The sequence below is a fragment of the Melospiza melodia genome, chromosome 6 (genome assembly GCF_035770615.1).
Source record: "Melospiza melodia melodia isolate bMelMel2 chromosome 6, bMelMel2.pri, whole genome shotgun sequence".
NCBI lineage: Eukaryota > Metazoa > Chordata > Aves > Passeriformes > Passerellidae > Melospiza > Melospiza melodia.
The window spans coordinates 75,241,709-75,263,823 of record NC_086199.1 but is presented as its reverse complement, the minus strand read 5'-3'; the positions used below and the strand labels follow the sequence as shown (position 1 = coordinate 75,263,823).

Below are 22,115 nucleotides of genomic sequence, written 5' to 3'. Positions count from 1 at the left end.
TTTGCTTCCTATGCAGTTCCCTGTAGTCTTTTGAAATTGTAAAAAATAATGGTAAAGTATTGGAGTTAAAAACTGTGAATGGTGCAAGTGCTCACTGCCAAGTCCTGCTGTGTGTGATCATGCTGTATTTCCCAGGTGCTGTAATATGCATGTCATTTTTGGTGGATTTCTTTTTCTTTGTACCTTTCAGTGAGATTGATTCAGATCTGGTTGTGTGGTGTAGAGGGATGTAAGAAATAAAGATAATGTAGAATGTAAGAAAATAAAGAATGTAAGAAAGTAAAGAATGTAAGAAAATAAAAACAGTGCAGCAGGTAGTCTCACACCTAAGGAGTTGCAGCTGTACTAATCACCAAAGATTAGGAACAGGCCTGCCCTTAATAGGCCACAGCTGTGTCCAATAAGAAGACGAGGGCTACAAAAGAGTGGCTTAGCTGGGTGAGAAGGGAGTTGGGGTTTGTTGGTTGTGCTGTGACGACGAAGGAGTTAGTGCTGTGAGGAGCTGCCCATGAGAAATCACCAAGAAGGTATGGAACTTTTGCAATTAAGGTGACAACAAGTGTGGTAGGAATTATCAGCCACCAGGCTGCTGATGGAGTAGGCTGTGTTTGTCTCCTAACCTTCTGAAATGTCTCCATTTAGCTAAACTGCCTGTTTTATGCCTAAAGGTAGGAAATAGCCTCTCATAGTGACCTTGAGGGGTTGGCAGGAGCATTGAGAAACAGATGGGGGCATAGCCCCATTTCTGGCCTAGGGATGTTCAGTTGCCACATCCCTGTTGGTGCTTCACTTGCAGAGCTGGCTCCTCTGTCAGGGCCAGGCAGGGGTGAGCACAGGGGTGTTTCTCTCATTGCTCAGGTGCAGGGTGGTGTTTATGCTGAGCTTGGGTTGGCAGCAGAAGGATGGATGCTCTGCAATGAGGTAACCCTCTCAAAAATTCTCTTGGAACAAATCTGAATGAACTTGGCATCTGTTTGTATCCTCCTTGTGTTTGGTTGTGCCGTGCCTTGGAATGCCACATTGTTGTGCCATGCCTGCTAGCTGAGTGGCCCCATGGGACATTTCAGGCTATTTCCAGTCTGTGCTGGGAAAACTGGACCACGCTGGCTGGGCAGCCCAAAAGAAATTTTGGCAAGGGCTGGGAAATCAGCATTCTATCAGGACTGTGTATCTGTCAGGCCAGGCAATGATGAGATGAGGTCAAGTGAGGTCTGGCCTTGGAGAAGCTGCCCGAGCACCTATCAAAAGCTACCTTTGGCTGAGTGTGAAAGGATTTTAAGTGAGCAGTTGGACTGCTGGGTCAGGTCAGGTCCTTGAACAGACATCCGTCTCATACTGCATGTTAGGCGAGCCATGAGGAGGTGGCTAACAGTGAAAGCAAACACTGTCCTTACAGCCCAGGATACAGGTGGAGTCACATCAGGTAATAGGAAAAGTCTGCTGGTCTGCCTGCATCCTTATAGCGTTATTAAAAATTATGCATTGTAAATTCTTAAGAGTTATGATTTGTAAATTATTTACTCATTAATTTTCTTGGGCCTAAAGCCTCATTTTCAGGAAAGACATGTTAGAGTTGAAAGGAAACATGGTGGGGCGATACAAATAATTGTGTGTGGCAGGTCTAATGTGAAATACAGGTTATGGCCACATTCTTCTCTCTGCTGCCGTTCAGCTGTTAATTGTGCATCACTGCCCTGGGTGGCTGGTAGCTTTGCTACCCTTTGTATCTGTGACTCAGAAGGGCTACCTGGGTGCTTCTGCCACCCCCATGGGTTTGGATGCACCAGTCATGGCAGTAGGGTTCTCTTGCCCACTGCCAGCATCCTTGGGGCAGTGGGTCTCCATTGGCACTGAGGAATTGGAGGGGACAGTGTTCTGTGAGGACCTTGTGAGAGACATTTGATGTGTGCAAAGCTGAGCCCTTTAAATCTTGATGCCCTAGTTAACGGGGATTTAGTCCTTCCAACCTGTCACAGTCCATCTCATTTTTCCCCCTTCTTTCCTTTTAGTTAGAGGATTAAAATTGTCGCATTGAGCTTAAAGGGGATTGGAATGCTCTGTATTTTTCTTCTGCTTTTGCCCAATAGCTCCTAAGAGACATTGTAAAGGATGGCCAAGAATGGATAAACAGGTATTAACACCACTGCGAGTGCTGAAGAAAAGGTGAGAAAACTCCCCCCACTCTGTTGTGCCTGCATTAATGCAGGGTATGAGCAGGGTGCTCGTCACCTCCTGGGCTGTGGCAGCTGCCCCACACACTGGCATTGCTCTGTGTCTGCAGATGGCCTGGGGACAGGGGCATGGACTTGGGCACGCAGCTGGGCAGGACCAGCAGCTGCAGGAGGGGAGAGTGGTGATGGGAACTCGGTGTATGAAGGGATTCTTATTCTTCTGTGCCTCCTGTACCATAGAAGATGTGGAAGGCTCCCCAGTTCACCAGTGTACAAGAGGAACTTGCTCCTGCCAGTGAGCTGCATGTTCAGAAACCCCAGTACACAGTTCTGCACAGGTCCTTCATCTTGGCTTCAGCAGAATACAAGATCAAAACTTTTAGTGAGGAATCTTGACTTGTTTTTTTGGGGGGGGACAGGAGGGAGGGGTATGGCTGGGTGGTGCTGTTTCACCCTTCAAGAATACTTGAAAGTGTTACGGAGTAGAAATACAGGGTGACCATTTGGATTCCCTAGTTTGTGTAGCAGTCAACCTAAGAACTTGGGAAATTATGCTGCACGTGGTATTTATTAAATGTCCAGGAAATTGCGAAACTAAGCCTTGTGACAGAGTCATAAAGACTAGGTAAATTTTGAGTATCCACAATACGTCATCATCAATTTTCTTGTCCAGCTTTCTGGTGGTACTTTTATAGTTCTGCTAGAAATACACCTCCCACTGCTGCACTTAATTTGCTGGCCCTGTGCTGAACTTAAAGTGGGGTCTTCACTATTCTCTGTGGCAAGGACAGCCATGAAACATGTTGCCAGAAGGTTATTTTGAATCATTAGAGGAAATGTGTATCTTTGTGGTCTTGCGTAGGTGAGTTGAATTTGAATGGAAAATACTTCCATTGAGGTCAGAATTTGCTTTAAATTTTCCGTTCGGTATTTTTCTTCCCAAGGTAAATTCCTGTATCACTGTCCTGTATTTGAAAGGGGTAAACTTAGATGCATTTTGATCAGTGCCTGTCAGTTGGGACCCATCTGAGCCAGATGCTGCCTATCCTGGGGTGGGCTCAGCAGCTGTGCAACCAGATCTGCACTGGGTTTGCCATGTGGGTGACTCCAGCCATTATCTGGAACTGCTTGGCAGGAGCTGGGTGAGGGTTAGCAGTGTACTGAGGTTTCAGGTGCAAAGGACGTATGTGGAGAGAAGCTGTTCTCTATGAAAACTCCTTTTCCCTGCCCTAGGTGTAAATCTGTGTACCAGGGGAGTGCACAGCTCACAGCTGCATGTGTGTCTCTGTAGAAGGTTCTTTCTGTATGTGGGGGACTTGTTTAGGGCCCTTCTGTGAAGAGAGAGTGAGGCAGGGAGGCTAGTTGAATAATTAAACCATTAGGGGCTGCCACAAGCCTGCTTGGAGTTACCAGTTGCCTTGCCATTTTTTTCAAGCAATTTGCATGTAAGAGTTGTGTGAGATCTCCCATTTATCTTGCTCCTATCCCAGACCTCACACAAGGCCTGTAGTATGGGTGCTTCCTGTTTATCTGCAGATCTCTTTGGCTGTCCAGGCTGCAGGCCCTTCTGTGCAAACATGAACAGAAAAGACAGCTTCTGTCCTGGGGTTTATAACCTCTGGACATGAGATAAAATTGGGGATAGAAGGCATTCTTTCCCCCATTCCCCTGATGGAGAGCTGAGATTAAGCCTTGAGCTCTGCTGAAAGGAAACAAAGCATTATTCAGAACTGCTCACCTCTGGTTATTAACTCTGATGAAAATACCAGTGAAGCCAAGACAGCTTGGATATTGTGTGCCAGCACATATTCAATGAATTTGCTACTGGCTTCCAGTTACTACCCCAGAGACAATTAAAGCTTAGTCCTGTTCTAGCTCCTATTGTGTCTGGCCATCCCTCATTACATTGTGCATTGATAATATATTTGGACCACCTCCCTACCTGCTGTAATTTCTGTGACCAGTGGTGGGTTGGCACCTAAAACCACTTTGCCACATGTTGTATGTAACCTGAATGGGCTGGGACACCTTGGGAGAAACAAATTTGGCTTGTGTCTGGAGGGAACATTTTGGGAAATCCCCTCTTAGATTACCTCAGTTTCCTCAAATGCCAACTTGGGTTTTGGTGTGCATTTATTTCTGCATGTTCGTTTTGAGGGAAGAAGTAGCATTTGAGAATAAGCTGCTAGGGCACGAGACAGGTTAGAAAAAACTTCCTGGTGATGTGTGAATGTTAATCATTAAACCTGTTTCCACGTAGCACCATGACTTCCCATAATGATTAACTTCCTCCCCGGGCTGTACTGGAGTAAATCTCAGGGTGTTTGCTGAGCTCTGGAAGCTGACTTCAGCTTCTCCCACCTCAGTCCAACTGCTGAATGGTGTTGAAGCGCTCCTTAACTGGCTGGGGGGATGAACAGCAGGGCTCCTTGGGGCTGATGGTGCTTCTTCGTTCTGAATTCTGTTTTTGAATACTTATGTTCCCAACTTTATCAGGGTAACGTGAGGTTCCCCGTGTTACGTTGTTTTCAATGCCAAATGACATCTGTAACCACGTGCTTAAACCAGTATTCTGTGTAAATTGCTTTTCTGAGTGGAAAATACACTGTAACGCTTTTAATCATTCTCTCTGCAGAAAAAAAAAGTGTTCAGCAGGGAATATGTTCCTGGAGTTTGCAGCATGCACTCATTTATTGTCTTGCTGCCCTATTCTTTGTGCAGACAGATAAAAACTGAGTGCTGGATGCTGAAATTCTTGTATGCCTGGTTGGTGGCATGTGGCACGAGTTGTCACAGGCACTACCATCTGACTGGGCATGTGGCCTTTTCCCCACAGGTTATTAATAGTCAAATGCAAGTACAGCAACATTGTCTGCTTTTGTAGGAGCAGAATTTTACATGGGTGAATTTAGCTGGTTGTTCTCATTTTCCTTCAGATAGGAGTCTGAGTGTCAGACATCTGCTGCTGCCACTGCTGACCCAGCTTTGTGCTGAGAAGGTGTACTTGGCTAGTTCAGGCTCCAGCAGTGTGGACAACATCAGCTGGAAGATGAAAAGTTACAAATGGCTGGCCAGGCCTTTACACCACTGTTTTGGCGAGTGATATTGGGTCATATTGCCAATGATTCTGTAAAGCAGGCAGGGAAAACTTGGCAGCCTAAGTGTGGGGCCCCAGGGTACAGCCTGTACCTGGGCTGGATAACCCATTCTGTGCTGGAGAGCACTTCTCCTGATTAGAGGGGTGAGGAGTAATGTTTCTAGGTCAGAAGCAATATGCCACCTCAAGAAAGCTCCTACACGCACAAGCAACTCAGCATCCTTTGGTATGTCTGTCCTGTTTGACACAGACTTGCTGTTGCTTCTTGAATATCTGCCATGGTGCTATTGGGTAGTGGGACAGAATTGGTTCTGCAGAACTGGTTTTTCAGTGTGGCTCTGCAACGTAAGCAGAAATGGGCTCTTTGGACTTATTAAGGGAAAAGATGGCCAAAACAGACCAAGAGCCTGATGATCTAGAAGAAATACCTTTGCTCCTGAAAAGGGTGAGTAGAAAATCACCACCTGTTTGGTAGTGCCATCCAGACTCTCTACAGGCTGTGCTTCCAGAAGAACTATGTACAATTCTCCTGCCAGTTCAGTACCTCCAGTGTTACCAAAGAGCGTGTGAAAAACAACTGCATGGGAATGTCTCCGATGTTAGAGGGCAGCTCAGCTGTCTGTTCTCAGGACAGACAGCAAGTCTAGCAAGGAGGAAGGTATTTATACTGTGCTTTAGTAAGTGCTGACCTGAAAGAACTTGTCACTGTGCATTTCCCAAAAGCATGTTTTAAAACAACTCCATTAGCTTTAATGAAATGGATTTGGTACATTTCTGAGAGTGCGATGATGTGATGGCAATATTCTCCTTGATTTACTGAACTAGCTTTCTGAATTGGAGGAGTCTGCTTGGTGCTTCCTTGGGATGAGAAAGATGTATAAAGAATTGTGGAGTGCAGGACTTTTTTGTCTTTATTGTGTTCTCCTAGTATAGAGAAAATGTGGAAGTGTTAAAATATATTTAAAACTATTTCAATGCATTTTAAATATTTGAATGTTTTCTGAAATGTAGATTCTTAATATTACCTTAAAATGATTGCAGCCTCCCTGCAGATGCTGACTGCTTCCTGTAGAAATGGCACTGTGGCTCCTGGAGCTTCTGGCTTGCTTTGGGAGGTACAAAAACCATCTGATAGCTCTTCCTTTCCCCTGTCCCATTAAATAGGTTGCCAATATAGGGTGTAGTAAGCACAATTCTATGGTTTTATCTATATTTGTCTATATTGAGCTAGATTGGAACCAGCAGGAAAGATTATTTAAGGATGCTGGGGTTACAGAGTAGAATTTGATGTGACTGGGCTGGAGCTGGCTGCCCTTTAAAGATATGTGGTTTGGGAAGAGAGGATTGCTGTTAGAGAGGCCTGTCTGCTACTTCAGAGGTAATTTCACAGCATGCCTTCCATTCAGGCAAGGGAAATGCTATCAGTGGATTTTTTCCTATTGTATTAAATGACCTGTCTGTATGTCATGGCCTAATTGTGTTACCCCAGAGAGCATTGGATAGAGGATGATTTTCCTTGGAAGTTTCCTTTGCTACATTAGAAGGGGACTGCTCCCATCTGATTCAGCTGCTAGGCAGCCACATTTCTCTCTGCTGGTCAATAAACAGAAACTGTGGTTTTATGCACCAGAAGCTGGGGTACTGGCTGCTGTAGTTATGACTTAATTGCTTCTGTCAGATTAGTTAGGGCTTGGATATTGCATCAAGCTAGGATCCATCTACTAGAGATGTACACATTGAAAGCAAATCCATATATCTACATTAAACAGATTTGTAGTGGCATCTGTTCTGCCCAATGGTTTTTACAGGGAAAACAGTCCACAGACAATAAGACTGGAACACTTCAATTGGTACTTTCAGTAATAAACATTTTTTGCATTGGCAGGTCATGTGCACTTGACTCTTCAGAAATGTGGTAAGTGTTTAAGCATCTTCTTTTACAGATCAAGAGTCTGAAGGAGGCTCAGAAAGGTTAAAGTCTTGATTTACACTGATTGCTCAGGCTCCATTGACTTTCTCTTTGAATGTCTTTCCCGCTGGGCATTCAACTGGCATCCCCTTCCTTGGAGCTTCACTGCATGTTCAAATAGCCATGGCTCTTCTGCAGGGAAGGCAGGGGTAACAAGGAAAATTCAAGTGAATATACCCTGCTGATGCACAGTGCCAGCATGCTTTGCCCCCTGTGGATGATGCCTCTCCTCACTGGGTGTCTTTAGGAGGCAGCATTGAGAGTGCTCAGGTCTCTCTTTGCAGGTGGGACATCTTGCAATGCGTGAGGTGAAATGGCTCAAATGAGGCAGACAGCAAGGAGCTGTCCAGGAATGGTTCATTGGCTCCTGCCTGACAGAGAGAAAATTGTCCCTGTGATTTGTGCTTACCTAGCTATGCAATTGAATTTTATCCTTGAACTTGGTTTTTGGTTCAGACAAAATCCCTCATGTGAAACACGTGCCATTTGCACAGGGTTCTTAATTAGAAGAATTCATCATAAACATGGGCATCTTTCTCTTGTTATCATGTCAGGGGATAGAGATTAATCACATCCTCAGAAATTCCTCAGAAACGTGTCTGTTGTTGTTTACTATTTCTACATCCTTTCAATCCTTGATGTCTGCTGAAAGATGAGGTTCCTTATGGTATTGCTGTGCTACCATTATTATGCTTTTAATTAGTTAATGAACTAGTGACTTTTGAGTTGAGGCAGTTTCCACAAAGCTTGCTATTTGTTGATCAGCAAATGCTTAAAACTTGCATATTCAAAAATATCTAGATCTGCAGGGATGAAAGGGAAAAATCACAGCATGTTGAAATCCTTAACAGCTGCCCTCTCATAAAACATCTATGTGCTTTTCTCCCATACTGCCACTAGAAAGGAAGGGATAGAGTGCAATAAAATAATTTGCTATGATAATTTAAAAATTAACAGCTTGGCCTGGGGTACATCTTGCATCCTGCTTTTTCTCTCTGCCCTCCCTCAGGTGGCCATTTTGGAAGAATTCAAAGAAGAGAAAGTCCATTGTCTGTGCAAAGTTCAGAGAATTAGAGGTTCAAAATGGCTTATTAGGTTGTTCTATGTGAAACCTAGTTTCCATCACCAGGGATTAGTTGCTTACCTTCAGGTTTTGAAAGGTCTGTGTCTTTTGCAGAGAATAAAGCAAGAACATCTTGCAGGCTGCAAAGCACATCAGCCTCATTGACATGTTTGCTGGGGGTGCAGCAGAGCCTTCCTCCTAAGCTAGGAACTATTGGACTACTGCAGAATTGATTTTGGTGGGTTTTTTAGCCAATAACCCCCATTTATCTCCTTGGGAAAATTTTCTTTTAGCTGGTTTGTCTCCTTTCTTCCTCTCCAGATGGATATCATGGTATTAACAGATGGCGAAGGAGAAACGTTTCCTTCCCTGACTAAAAAGGAAGTCTACGTATGGAAGCTGTCTCAGACATGAGTTTTGAGCCCTCTTCTGACTTGGCAAAGACTTTGCCCTCTTCCCTGGAGCCTTGAGGGCCAGTGTGGCAGGCAGAGGCAGATGGGGAAGCCCACATAGGTGGCTTACAGGGGGAATGGAGTAAGTGTGTTTTGAGAAGGCCAGCATTGTGGCAGGTGGGCTCACTTGTACTGTACTGGGCCAAATCTCGCTCTGGCTCTCTCAGTATGTCAAAGCTGGTATTTTCAGCTGTGTCTGTCCTTTAAGCATAACAGCTAGGTCAATGTTTTTAATGAAGACCTGCTCTTCAGTGGCTGCTGGAAGCAGTTAATTAAGTAAAATACTGTGGGTTTTACACTAGCAAGGCCTTTTGGGTGAAGGACTTGTGTAGCTCTGGAAGTAGATGTTTGATGAAGCCATTTTGTGCTTTGCAGTTTTCCCTTTAAGCTGAGATGGAAAGGGAGTGTTAATCATTTCTCAAGGGCGCTGCAAGACATGACTGCAGTCTTGTGAACATCACTGATTGCGTCCTCTAAAAGATCTTTCTGGGAGCACACAAATGGCAGAAATGGTAGACAAGTGTGATGGCTTGCTGAAAGTGAGAATATTTGATTTGAGAGCCTGCAGGCAAGCTCCTCTTGCTCTGAGAGGACACTAACCTTATATTTTGCTCTGCAGGTTAGGATAAGCAACTATGCCATTTTGCCAGGTGCTGGTAGGGACACTGCTAAGGATGGTTGTGAAATGCAGGAGAAACTAGTCTTACCAAGACATCCCTCCATCTGTCTGCAAATGATGCCTGTTTCCTTGTCCCTGGGTACTGCCTCCCCTTTGGGCTGTGAGAGAGGCACAGGCTGAGCCAGTGCAGTCCCATACCTGCAGATGTGGGCCCTGCTATGTCTAGAGACAGAGGTCATCTTCCAGTAGCTGGGCTGAGAAGATGTAGGGGATAGAATATATGAAAGTAAAGATAGTGTAGAAAGTAATCTTACCCCTAAGGAGTTGCAGCTGGGCCAATTATCAAGGATTAGGAACAGGCCTGACTTTAACAGGCCACAGCTGTGACCAATGAGATGAAGGTGCTATAAAAGAGTGGGGTGGCTGGTTGAGAAGGCAACTGGAGTCACTTGGCTGCTTTGTGGAGAAGAAAGAGTTAGTGCTCTGAGGAGTGCCCATGAGAAACACCAAGAAGGTACGAAACTTTTGTGATAAGGAGACAACAGTATGGAACCCCTGCAATAAGATGACAGCAGAAGACACTGAGGGATGTTAGTAGTATTTGGAAGGAGTGTGGGGGGAAACAGGAGAAGCAAAAGCCAGATTGTCTCTACCAGATGCCAGCTATGGTCTCTGAGGAAACCTGTTTTTGCTCTGTTGCCATGATGTTTGTACTCAAGGTTAAAGCACTTGGGTGGAGGTGAAGACACCATTCTAGTAATGTTTTGCTTCAGGTGGGTTGACTGCAAAGAAAATTCCTGTTGTTAGCCTGGTATTAACATTGGGGTATGAGAGGGATGATGTCTGTTACTTGCCTGGTATCATGAAAGTATGCAGTGAAGGGTAACATAGTCATTATTAATTAAAAGGAGTTGAGAGATTTTTCCCCCACTTACTACTTCACACAGGTTAACACAGTGCTCTGGGAAGAGCTTGAAGGGATGAATGTGTGTAGGAGAACAGAGGGTGGGGGTGGGTGCTTTTCCTATATATGGTTTTCCCACTTGCTGCTTCCCTACGAAATGTATCAGTCATTTGGAAATTGCTTCTGGCAATATTGCTCTATATGTTACAAGAGGAGGAGTCTGTTACGGGCGTAACTGTTGAGTGAGGGAGTAAGTGTAGGATCTTTCATCTGTGAAGATGTTACCAGCTTAGAGATGGTCGTTTGCTGGGGCAGTTGCTGCACCCCCAGCTCCAGCTGAGCACTGAGTGGAGGACAGAGTAGAAAGGTGCCAGTTACACTAGCAGCTCTCAGTTCAGCTCCAAGGACAGCTGGAGCAGCCTTGCTGGGAATATCCTGCAGTTTGAGCCACTGGCCTAAAAGGCTGCACAACTCAGCAAGAATATTAACCTGTAGATAGAATATTAACCTGACAGCCTCTGACTCAGAGCATCTAAGTGACGTGGGATGGGAAGAGCTTGCAGGGCACCTGGCAGGATGGATAAAGAAAACTAATTTGGAGGGGAAGTACATTGCAAGTAGCAAGATAGGACCAGCTTTATATTCTTTTGCTTTTCCCCTTGGGTCTAGATTGCAGAGAACAGCAGCTATTTAACATTCCTGTGCATCTTCCTCACTTTCAGATGAGGAAAAAAGGAACAATTTTTTTTTAGGAAACCAAAGATATGGCTACATTCACAGTTTCTGAACTGAGTTGTATGGGAGATTTGTGCATGTTATTTGTGTCTGTATATAGTGAAAGCCTTGAGGTTCTTGTTGCAGAGATTTTTTTTTTCAGTACAGAGGATTTTTATCATCTTTGTACTTACTTTCCTGTTTTGTTCAAAGTACTAATTCAGTTCTATAGTTTCTCCTACTTTTTGAGTGATAATACTGGCAAGAAATTTGGACACCTGAGGAAAACCACTGGAGATCAGAATGCCTCCCTGTATTTACCAAAAGAATTGACATACCTAAAAAGATGCCAAATCTGATCAATTTGGCTGTTACACTTTCATCTCCATCAAGCAGAGGTTTGTCTTGAATACCTTTCATTTAAAAGCTCCAGAGGCATCCTGCAGAAATGGATGGTGGAGCAAGCAGCTCTGGGACCTAGCTGCCTTCCTTCCTCTGCAGCTTCTCTTGTCTTGGGCACTGGTAAGCAGGATTTGGGGTATCCAAGAGCTGGGGACAAGCCAGGTTACCCTCCTGAGGGTGAGCTTGCTCAAGATGTGATCACTCACACTTATATCCTTTGATAAGTCACTAGTGGTTTGCAGTGGGTAGACCCCTCTTTAGCTGGAGGTGATCTCTGAGCCTTGCAGCAGAGGCCCCAGCAGCAAAACCAATGAAACACTTTGAACTCCATTGATTAAAACCACAATAAATGAGCATTTACTTGTGATTGCTATGAGAGATGCCTCTGCCGGTGAGATTTTAATGGCTTTTTTTAGTGTTCCCAAGTTAATCAGCTCCTTGATATAGGTATCTTTTCTCTTGGCACCTATCAGCATGTCTTAGGCCTGGCACAGTAGGATTTGAACTGTTGACACTGCTTAATGCAGAGACATAAATTGCTATTGCATTGCCTTCACCATGGTGCATGGTCCGTGTCAATTGTCTCTCTCCAAGGCAGCCATTTCTGAAGCATTCTTTCTCATGTTACAATTTTGCCTTTAGTGAGAAAAATCACTTTTCTGCGATGAGAAACAGGATTTCTTCCCTAATCTCTGACTAAAGATCAGTGAACTTTTGAAAGATACCTTTCTGCTGTCTTCTAATCAAATTATTAATTTTCTTGTTTTGCATGAGTGACAGATATTTATCAGTTCCAGGCCTTTAGTGTTGCAGTACAAACCTGTGCTGCCTGTGTTTAAGGAACAATTCTTCATTTGCAGGAGCAGTACCAGGCAGTTACCCTCTGTGAACTGGCATACAGATGTGGGTTGTGAGCAGTCCAAGTGCATCAGCAGCACAGGTGTGCAAAAATTGTTCCATTTTATGATGGACATTCCTCATAACAGGTTTGATGGTGGGAGACAATTTTCTGTTGTTTAACTTCACTGGTTTCTAATGAAGTGTGCTTCTAAGCTCTTCTGCTCCGCTAGCTTGGGGCATTGGTTGCTAAAGTGCCAGCTTTCCAAAATTACCCTAATGTACCAAGTGTTTGACTCTTAAAAAAAGATAAAAGAAATCTGCTGGCAAAAGAATGTTTTTCTTTCTGCTTCTGGAAGGGTTCTCCTGTGGGTAGCCTTGATTCTGAATATGACTACAATTAGTTATATTTGAGGAGTAAATAGCTGTTACTCAACTTTTTTTTGTCTTTTTCACATGCTTTGGAGTAGCCTGTAAATGGTATGCTGAAAAACAAGCTGTTGTCCAAGCTGTGTGTTGATATGGCAGGAAAAGAGTCTTAGGATGGTCATTTTAAAGCTTCTGTAGATCACTACCAGACCCGAAGCAAACTCTAGCATTGAAGGAAAAGTTGGCTTTATTTTATTTGTGCTGGTCTTGTAAGCTGCTTTTGGCTGAGCTGTCTGAGGAAGAAGCTGAAAGTAGATGCTCCTAAGAATCTGCTGGGTGTTCTGAAAAAAGTTGATCACAAGAGCTCCCCAAGAGGTAAGAAGTGCAGTGATGTGGTGCTGATCAGCGTGGGTAGGAAGCAACACCGTGCTGGGTGCAGGCGTCAGAAACGGCTTTGGTGAATGAGGTGGGCAGAGCCCTGCATTCACCGTGGGGCTGAGGCAGGAGCTGAGCATCTCCTCTCAGCACCCTGCTCCCAGGCAGCAGGCTCTGCCACATCCACAGCACACTGTGAGGTTTCCTTCTCACCTAACTGGGAACTGGTTCTGTGTGCACTGGATAAGGACTTGGCTTTAAAAAACCCAAAAGCAACAAAACAAGCTAAAAAGTACTGTGGTATTGCTGTGGTAACAAACATCTAGAAATGAAGGCAGATCTCTGTATTAACTGTAGGCTTGGGCTTTATAGCCTGTGCCCTGGTGTTGCATATGCAATCAGAGGTAGAAATGTGCTGTAAAGGGAAAACTGCAGCAGGTTTATGATACCTTAGGATCTTTCCAAATATGAGACCTACTGCTCCCTCTGCCTGAAGCAGGCTAGGAGCAGTTGCAGGCTGTTGGTGTGTGTCTGTCACAGCCTGTTTGCTACCCATCCAGGCAATGAGAGATGAGCAGCCAAATGCATTCTGGAGCACTGGAATATCCTGCAGTTTGAGTTTAAGAATGGCTTGAGTCTTTCATCTGACATTTGGAGGGCTTAGGCTAGTTGAGGGAAATGGGTATCATTTGCAGCACATTCAATGGCAGGCCTGGGAAAAGGCGAAGAGAGTTCAACTTCTTCCCTAATGTGGTGCTTATTTGTGTGTGCAGTAGTTCTGGATTTTGCTGTGTTTTCATTCTTGTTTTCCATTTTTCCACTGTTTTGGGCAGTGGCAAAATCCTACTAGAGGGAAGGTACCAGTAGCAGAGTATGTTGAGTTTCTGGCAGAGATGGAGCAGGTCCTTCCACAGCATGCCTATGGCATGGGGTATCTTGATAGCTTGGATACATAGCCATTTTCCTGTCCACAAGCATCCAGTGGGAAATACTGCAGGATGGGGCAATAGGTAAGGAGAAGGGGAGGAACTTCCGGAGTGGCAGTTACAGAGGTGTAGGGGACTCTGCTATAATTATAGAGGCTGATGTTAGAAGAACAAAAGACCTGTCCTGAGAAGGCCTGGATTTGAAGAGGAGAAAAGACCTCAAAATGACAAAGACAATGAGAGAACTGGATCATCTCTCTTGTGAGGAAATGCTGAGAGAGCTGGACCTGCTCAGCCTCTAGAAGAGATGACTGAGAGGGGACCTTTTCAGTCTTGAAGGGAGAGTGTCAGAGGGTGGAGCCAGGCGCTGCTCGATGGTGCTGAGCAATAGGACAAGGGGCAATGGGCAGGAAGTGATGCACCTGAGCATGAGGAGGAACTTCTGTCCTCTGTAGGTGACCATCCACGTGAAACAGATTGCTCAGAGAGGTTGTGGAGTCTTTCTTTGTCCCGTCAGCAGCTTAAATACAACCGTGAACAGGACGGGACATCTGCAATCAGTTTCTAGAGCTTTTATTTTTTCAGCATCAGTCTAATTACACTGTTATGACAATAGAGAAGAAAGATGCTCTCAGCTCTCTGATCAAACAGAATGGAAGAACAAGAACCAGTTGGACACCATCCTGTGCCATGTGGATCTAGGATCACCCTGCTTGAGCTGGGAGGTTTGACCGATCACCCACTGTGATCCCTTCCAACTTTGCCCATTCTGTGATTCTGTGAAAATGCTGCCTCCAAAAAAAGAGAAGTCTTGTTTCCTGCATCCTCCCTAAGGGCGATCCTGCCAGGGTCCTAGCATGTATAAAGGAAGCTGCCTCTTGGAATGCAAAGACTTCTCTGGCTTAGTGCTGCTCTGGGTCCCCTTGGGACCAAGTTACAGGCCTGACTGTGATTTCAGGCTTCAAATTTTTTAAAGCTGTGCTGTGTGAGATATCAGTGGGGCCTTAGTCTGGACACTTTTGGCACACCATTTGTTTCTGTTGTACTTTGCACATGATTTCAGGGAAGCAGAGGAAGAGCTCCAGAGAGCTTAGTCTCCTGCATGAGGGCACACATTGGCATGTAATTATGTTCAGTCTTGCCAGTTAAAGCTTTTAGTGGACATGCATGATAGAAGTAGCTTTGTATTGACACTTACAATTCAGGATTGCTCTTTTTGTTGAGTGCCTAGCCCTACAACCTTAAATATGCCTTTTTTTATATTGGCCTGGGGAGGAAGGGACAAGAGAGAGAGCTGTAAGCTTATGAGTGACAGCTGTATAAAGAGCTGTATATATTAACAGATCATGAAGAGTGCTTCATCAGTACATCTTGCTTAAATATCTTAATTAGGGAGAAAGATTGAAGAATGCTATCGTGGCAGTTGGCTGGATTGAGTGGTGAATGCTACTGGGCATGAGAGCTAATGTTCACATTGTGGTTGCAGGGACCTCACTGGCAGCTGCCTTTGTGCTAATCAAAAACAAGATTTGAACAGTTAAGTCTGTTTTGTTCAGTATAAGGTGCTCTGCTGAAGAGTGTTGCTCTTTATTGGCATTTGGGTGTGTTGCTGGTCCATCCACCTTCAGCACTGGCAAAGAGAAACTGCCTGGAAGAGGGGATGGAGATGAATACACTGCCTGTGTGACATTGGTCCACAGCCTTGCCATGGTCAGGCTACAGAACACTTTTTACTTTCAACCAGCTTAGGTAAGAAATGCTTATTATAGACCGTGATGCAGAATTACAAGCTAATTTCTTTCTCATTAACCTTTTGTAATCTAGGGACAGGCCTCCTGCTCCATATCTATAACAGTCCTTTCAAGTTTTTGTGGGTTATCAGGGTTTGGAGGTTTTTTAAAGTTTATTTTGAGATATCTTTGATGCTTGAAACAACAGTTCTGCTTTTGGTTTTATTTTTTTTTTTTTTTAATCTGCTTTGAACAAACCTCTCAGCACATTTCCTTTGTTCATGTTTGCGCATTGCCCATGTTCCCTTGTGGAGCCAGAAATGCTGAGACCCAACAAGAGCAAGCCAGAAATGTGAAGAATGTCAACTTTTTTTTCTGTTTGGGAGGAAAAGCTGTTTTACATACTCCATACCTCAAACAGGCTGTTTAGCTTTTAATCTTTACATCACTACCACAACTTCCAGCTACAGATTTATGCATTATTTGTCTTCTGGGTAATGAATGCCATTTACAACATAGTTAAAATGGTTTCTAAACAAGAGCCATTTTCCAGAGCAAATAAAGAGTTGTAAGAAAGGGAACCTTAGTGTGCTAAGCAGTTTAATTTTTCTAAAATTCTGAAAGATAGCAGGAAATTGAGTCCTCTCTGAGTACTCTGTGTGTTTTTGTTTCTCCCTGTTTGTATTTTTGTTTCTCCCTGTTTGTATTTTTGTTTCTCCCTGTTTGTATTTTTGTTTCTCCCTGTTTGTATTTTTGTTTCTCCCTGTTTGTATTTTTGTTGTGGCTGAAATTCTGCTGATGTCACTGACAACTTTACCACTGAATTTAACTAGTAATTTACAATCACTCAGACTTTTACACTGTGTTTTTCTGAACACAAACAAAGCCTTTGTGCTTCATGCAGCTTTTTGTGGAGAGGAAAAAGCAGAACTCACTGAGCAGTGCTCATCCTCATGAGCAACGCTGTGGGTTTCATGGAGCTGTGGAGCTGACAGGACTGTGTTGTCATCTTATTGCAGAAGTTCCATACCTTCTCAGTGATTTCTCATGGTCAACTCCTCACAGCACAACCAACAAGCTCCAGCTCTCTCCTCACCCAGCTAACTCACTCTTTTATATCACTCATCCTTATTAGACACAGCTGTGGCCTGTTAAGGGCAGGTCTGTTCCTAATCTTTGATAATTAGTGCACGTGCAACCCCTCAGGGGTGAGATTACCTTCTGCACCATCTTTATTTTCTTAGATTCTATCCCCCTACAGGACTGGATGTGTCTGTGTTTATTTTTCATTCATATTTAGGAAAGCTGCTGAAGGCCAGGGTAAAGTTCTTTGACCATTGGCTTTTTGGAGCTATTCTCTCTCTCTTTGGTGAAATTGGTCTGTGTGGTGGAAAATGCACCTGCCTGGTGCTCCTTAGGCCATGGGAGGTAAGTGAGGCTGTTGTGTTGCCCAGGACTGTGAGTGGAGATCACTCAATCCTACTGGTTATACTCAGCTGTCATACTTTGGAAGAGGAGAATTTTAAAAAAGGTCAGATCTTGAGATGGGAAAACTGTCTTCTTGACAGTTTTGGTTATACTCACACTCACCCTTGAGAAGCAAAGGTTAGGATCACAGCCCCAGCTATCAGAAACAGATACCCACATTTCTTGCTGTGACCCATACATGAAATTTGAAAAGTGAAATCTTGCTCCAGAGTGGAAACTGTGGAGCTGCTGTATGGCCAGGAGAGGAGTCTGGTATGTTAGGAGTGCAGTTTTTGGGTGAGAGCGAAGTAGGACTTGTTTGCATGACTGTGAGCTTTTTAAAAATTGAATTTGGGCAAAAGGTCATTAGTTGAATATGTGAAGAAAAATGCCAGACAAACCTTTTCATAAATGAACTCAAAACCAGCAGCTCCCAAAATCTGCCTGATTGGATTTATGGTTAAGGCAGGCCAAAAGAAACTGCTATAGACCAAGGTTTCTGTAGTGGTGTTACTGCTGACCACAAAACATTCAAACATTACTTGGTTTGAAAATCAAGTTCTGTATTCTTTACCTTCTGAGTTTTGAATTTCTAGATATCCACCTTTTTCGCTTTTGTGACTTTGACAGGAGAAATTTATCCTATCCATAGAAAAGCTGTGAGTTGTCCTAACAACATAACTCAGGAGTTGTATCTTTGCAACATGTTCTAACAATACAGAACTTTGAGCATTGTGTGTGCAGAATCAGATGATGCCCTTTGCATTGGACAGGGATCGATTGAGTAATGGATTTTAAAGATCCGCATTATTACTGACTTTGTTTTGCTGCAGTTTGCACCTGCAGAATGAGACAAGGGGCTGTGTGAGGGGCTGCAGCACTTGTGGATGGGTGGAACTTCCACGAGCAGTGGTTGTGGCAATACCTGTCCTGAGTGTATTTTTGTGATGATTCAGTAGTTCTGCTCTTCCTTATGTGCCCAGCTCTTTCCTGGTTGACAGTGACTAAATGGCAGAGCTGAGGGGCTATTGAGGGAACCTCTATTATTAGTGATTGAAGTCTGGAATGACAGAGGCCTGCATAGCATAACACAGGTGTTTTTCATATTTGACAGGCATATATGAGCCCATTGTGTGATTCTTCATTGGTATGCATCCTTGATTAAATCTGCTGTTGGAGAGGTGAATTTAATGCCTTTGCAAATGGAGACCCAAACAGAAGCAGAGTGCAGCTCTGAGGGTTTTGTCAGTTCCCATTGATTGCTAAGTCCTGGAATTGGAGCAATGCAGTAACTGAAAAATTAATCAATTAAAATGGAATATCATTTGGTTCCTAAACAAAATGGCAATGGCCTAATAGTCTCAAATCTTCATGGATGAATAGGCAGTGAGTTTTTCCACTATTAGAAAACAATGTTGCATGCTGCAGGGCTGAATGCCTAGCAGAGAAGATGTGAGTGAAGATGATCTTATACAAAGGGACTCATTTTTGTAATAAATCATGGATGTATATGCACCATCACTATTGTCACTACAGATGGAATGTCTGTACAGTCTTTGGCAGTAGATCTCATAGCTTCAAACCTCCAAAATACAAGTTTACATTGTGAGCTGAAGGTCAGTCTTGAAATTCTCTAAGAAACCAGGTCATGATTCTGCAGCGACATGAGGAGCTATATTAAGTCACACTGCTAAATGTCACTTTGGTTGTTGGTTTACAGACAATTTGCATTTTCGTATGGGGCCTGTCTGACTCCCAAACAATATGTCCTGCCTAAAGCTGTTCTCTGTGATGTTCAAAGCCAACGGGAGGAGGAGCTGTGTGGAGCATTGTGGCAAATTAGTTGACTCGTCACGGCCAGAAACTGTTCAGGTGTTATCTCCTGGGAAGACCAGGTCCTTGCAGGCTCTGGGGCTGTGGGCCAGCCTCCAGAAGCAGCATGGCACTGGGCCCAGCTGGCACAAAGGCAGGAAGGAGTGTGGCTCCTGGGGCCAGACTGCCGCCCGGCTCCACTGCAGGATGTGCAGTGCTTCTCACCTGCCTGGGGCAGCTACCTGTGAGAGGAGGGACAGGGTCACGCTGGTGACTAACATGGGGAGAGGGGAGAGAGTTGGTGCAGAATTGGTTTATATTTAAAACCGTGACTGTTTGAGCAAGACCTGCCAACAAAAACACATTAGAAAAAAAAAAATTCCTTGTTGGAAGACAGGGAGAAATTCCCATCTCCTGCTGTGGGGGTGACTTTGTCCCTGCTGGGGGTGTGAAATGTCCTGAGGTGTCCCTTTGTCCTCCTGGCTCAGCTGTGCATGTGCACAGTATTTTTGTGGAGTGTGAATGTTGGCCAGTTGCAAAACCACACTATTTTATGCTTAATCTTCTAATCTCAATTTAAAGCTCTTGAGGATGAATGATTAAAGAGGTACTTCAGCTTCCTTTCTCTAGCCTTAGAAAAAGCCCTTACAGTGTGATCTTGAAGGCAAAGAAAATGAGCTGCGAGTTTAACAAAATTAAGTACTTTAATACTTTGGGTGAGTGGTGCCTGCTTCTCAGTGCCAGCTGACCTCTGCTCATCTCTTAGGTAACCAGTTCACTGCTTACTGTGTTAGCAGCTTATGAGGCCTAAAGTTGCTTTCTCCTTTTCTGTGAAAATATCTGTGGTGGCATCTGTCACTCCAGACAGTTGTGATTCACTGGGAGGCAAGGACTGAATGTAGGTCACTGGGGTTCAAAGGGAATGGATTAGTAAATCAGCAGGCAGGCACACACACATGTTGTGCCTGTGCAGACAGTGTAGGTGGGGCAGTGGGCAGGGAGAGATGCAGTTTATGTGGCTGATGATTTATGAAGACATGGACCACCCTCATTTGAACTGTCTAGTTGGCTTCTTGGCTGTTACCAGGTGGCCATGGGAACATCATCTTGATATAGAATGCTATATGTCAGTCTTGATACAGGTGCTATAAATCAGGGCTCAGGTAATACCCAAGTGGCCACTGAGTATCTAACAGTTAGAAGACAAATAACAGAATACTGTTCCTTTTTCTTCTTTGTTTTCCTAGTTCAAAATCACTAGGAAACCAAAGGCATTCATTGCATATTTAAATATCTATGAAGACAAGGATATTTTTCCAAAAGAAAAAAAAGCTTCACATAGCACCATTTTTACTCTGAAGGACCTCAAAACACATTTTTAAAGGTTGTGTAGGTATGACCTTTAGCAGAGGAGTATTCCTGCATACAGTAAGTAACCTGGATGGCTTTTGCTGAGTAGGTTTCCTGTGTAATACTAAACAGATGTCTGGATGCAGACAGCTTCATGTCCATGTGACCATCTTCTCTGTGCAAAACCTTCATACCCAGAGGCGCTGCGTCCCCAGCTACCTGCTGGGCTCTCTTTCTGACAGTGCTGCTGCTTTGATGTGGGTGCCAGCATGAGCAGCCTAGTCCCTTAGGTATTCAAAGAGTGTGCTGTCCTGTCTGTCTTCTCCCTGACACCAGATGTTGTCATGGATATTTTTGGATACAGGGAAATGTGCTTGGAAAACAAGTGCTGTTTCAAGGAAGAGCAACCCTACAGACCTCACGCTCCCCACCTGTGTTGGTAGTCAGCAGTTTTGAAAACTATCCACTCACTATTTCTCATGGGGTTTTCCACATTGTATTCCACTCCAGCAGAAAACAACAGCATAAAGGTTCATATGAGCAAAAATGGTAGTGTTCATGTCACAACAAAGTTTGCTGAATAGGGAACAAATAGCATTATTCCAGGGTATGAGATAATGACTGAATAAATATAGAAGCCAGATGTATGTGAGTCTGGACATGTGGGTCTTTTTTTATACAAAATCAATGTATGTAAATATCATAAATATATTATATTGTACAGTTTCATAATAGACATTTGTGTGCATTAGACTTCAAACTGAGGGAAGAAATGCACCTTGGCAACTGCATTACCTCATCTGGGGTATGAATCTCTATGGTTCTGAGCAGACTTATTTCCTCCAAGCTGTTTGGAAGAGAATGCCCTTAGACATCTATCTTTGAAGCCCTTTTTGCTCCCATTGCTTTGCTTTATTCAACATTCCTGAAAACAAAAGGCCAGAAGGACACCTTAGGGCATCATGTCCCCTCCCTCCAGCTATGGACAATGTCTTCCTGCCTCTGGGTATCTGGGCCAGAACACTGTTTAGGGTCTAATCCTTGTTAACTGCTGAAAGTCTCTTCAGGATTGAACAGCTGGGTCAAAGAGGGACACACTTGATAGAAGTCATCTCTTTATGCTATATGTTATATCTATATAAACTATATCTCCCTAGGTCAGCAGTGGAGCAGGATAAAGAGTAGTATTGTGCACCTGTCATGTGAGAGGTTGTATAATAAATTGCAGCTGCTCAGATTATCATTCTACAATGAATATACATCATGACTATTCAGAGGGGAATCCACATTGGCAGGATTTATGCATTTGTTAATCTAGGTGGGCATGGAGAGAGGCCAGTTGGTGTGGAAGCCAGTCACTGCATGTGGAAGTAACTTTGCACGCAGTGTGGTGCTGAGCTGGTGTAACCAGCATCCCATGCTCTTTGGGCTGCTGCTTGCAAAGTTAATGACACTGATGTGTGCTGTAGTGCTGGCACTTGTGCACTCTGTGTTACTTTTGGCCGTCTTCCAGTTGTCAACCCATGCTGCATTGCATGTCCTTGAGATCTGGGCAAAGTGATCCAGCCAGGCTTCCTGGAAGCATCTCTTCCCTCCTGTAGACAGGACATGCAGGATCTGGATGAGCAATTGCAGGAAGGATGCTTCTCCACAGAGACACTAAAGAGATGGCTAAGTAGGACCATTAGGCAGAGGCCACGTGGCTGCCTCAGAAGCAAGACTGCAAGTACTTACACAGGATAGCAGGGAGTTGGGAGTGAGGTATTGAGGCTGCAGCTCTCTTCACAGAGAGCAGCAGGCACAACTCTCTCCCAGGAATTTTTCTGGGGAAGGCAGTGAGAAGCACAGAGAGAAGAGA

At 44.1% G+C, this 22,115-nt stretch overlaps 1 protein-coding gene across 2 annotated transcripts in view; it reads left to right on the top strand.

The window, feature by feature from the left end:
* The window catches only part of GALNT16 (polypeptide N-acetylgalactosaminyltransferase 16), a 75,477-nt gene that overhangs the window by 8,769 nt on the left and 44,593 nt on the right, over positions 1–22,115 (top strand). The window contains exon 1 of one of the 2 annotated variants that reach the window (XM_063159265.1): positions 7,165–7,183. The exons of the other annotated variant lie outside the window; for it this stretch is intronic. The gene's annotated coding sequence lies outside the window, so the exon portion shown is untranslated. Of the gene's footprint in view, positions 1–7,164; positions 7,184–22,115 lie in introns of those variants that run through there. 2 annotated transcript variants of the gene reach the window in all.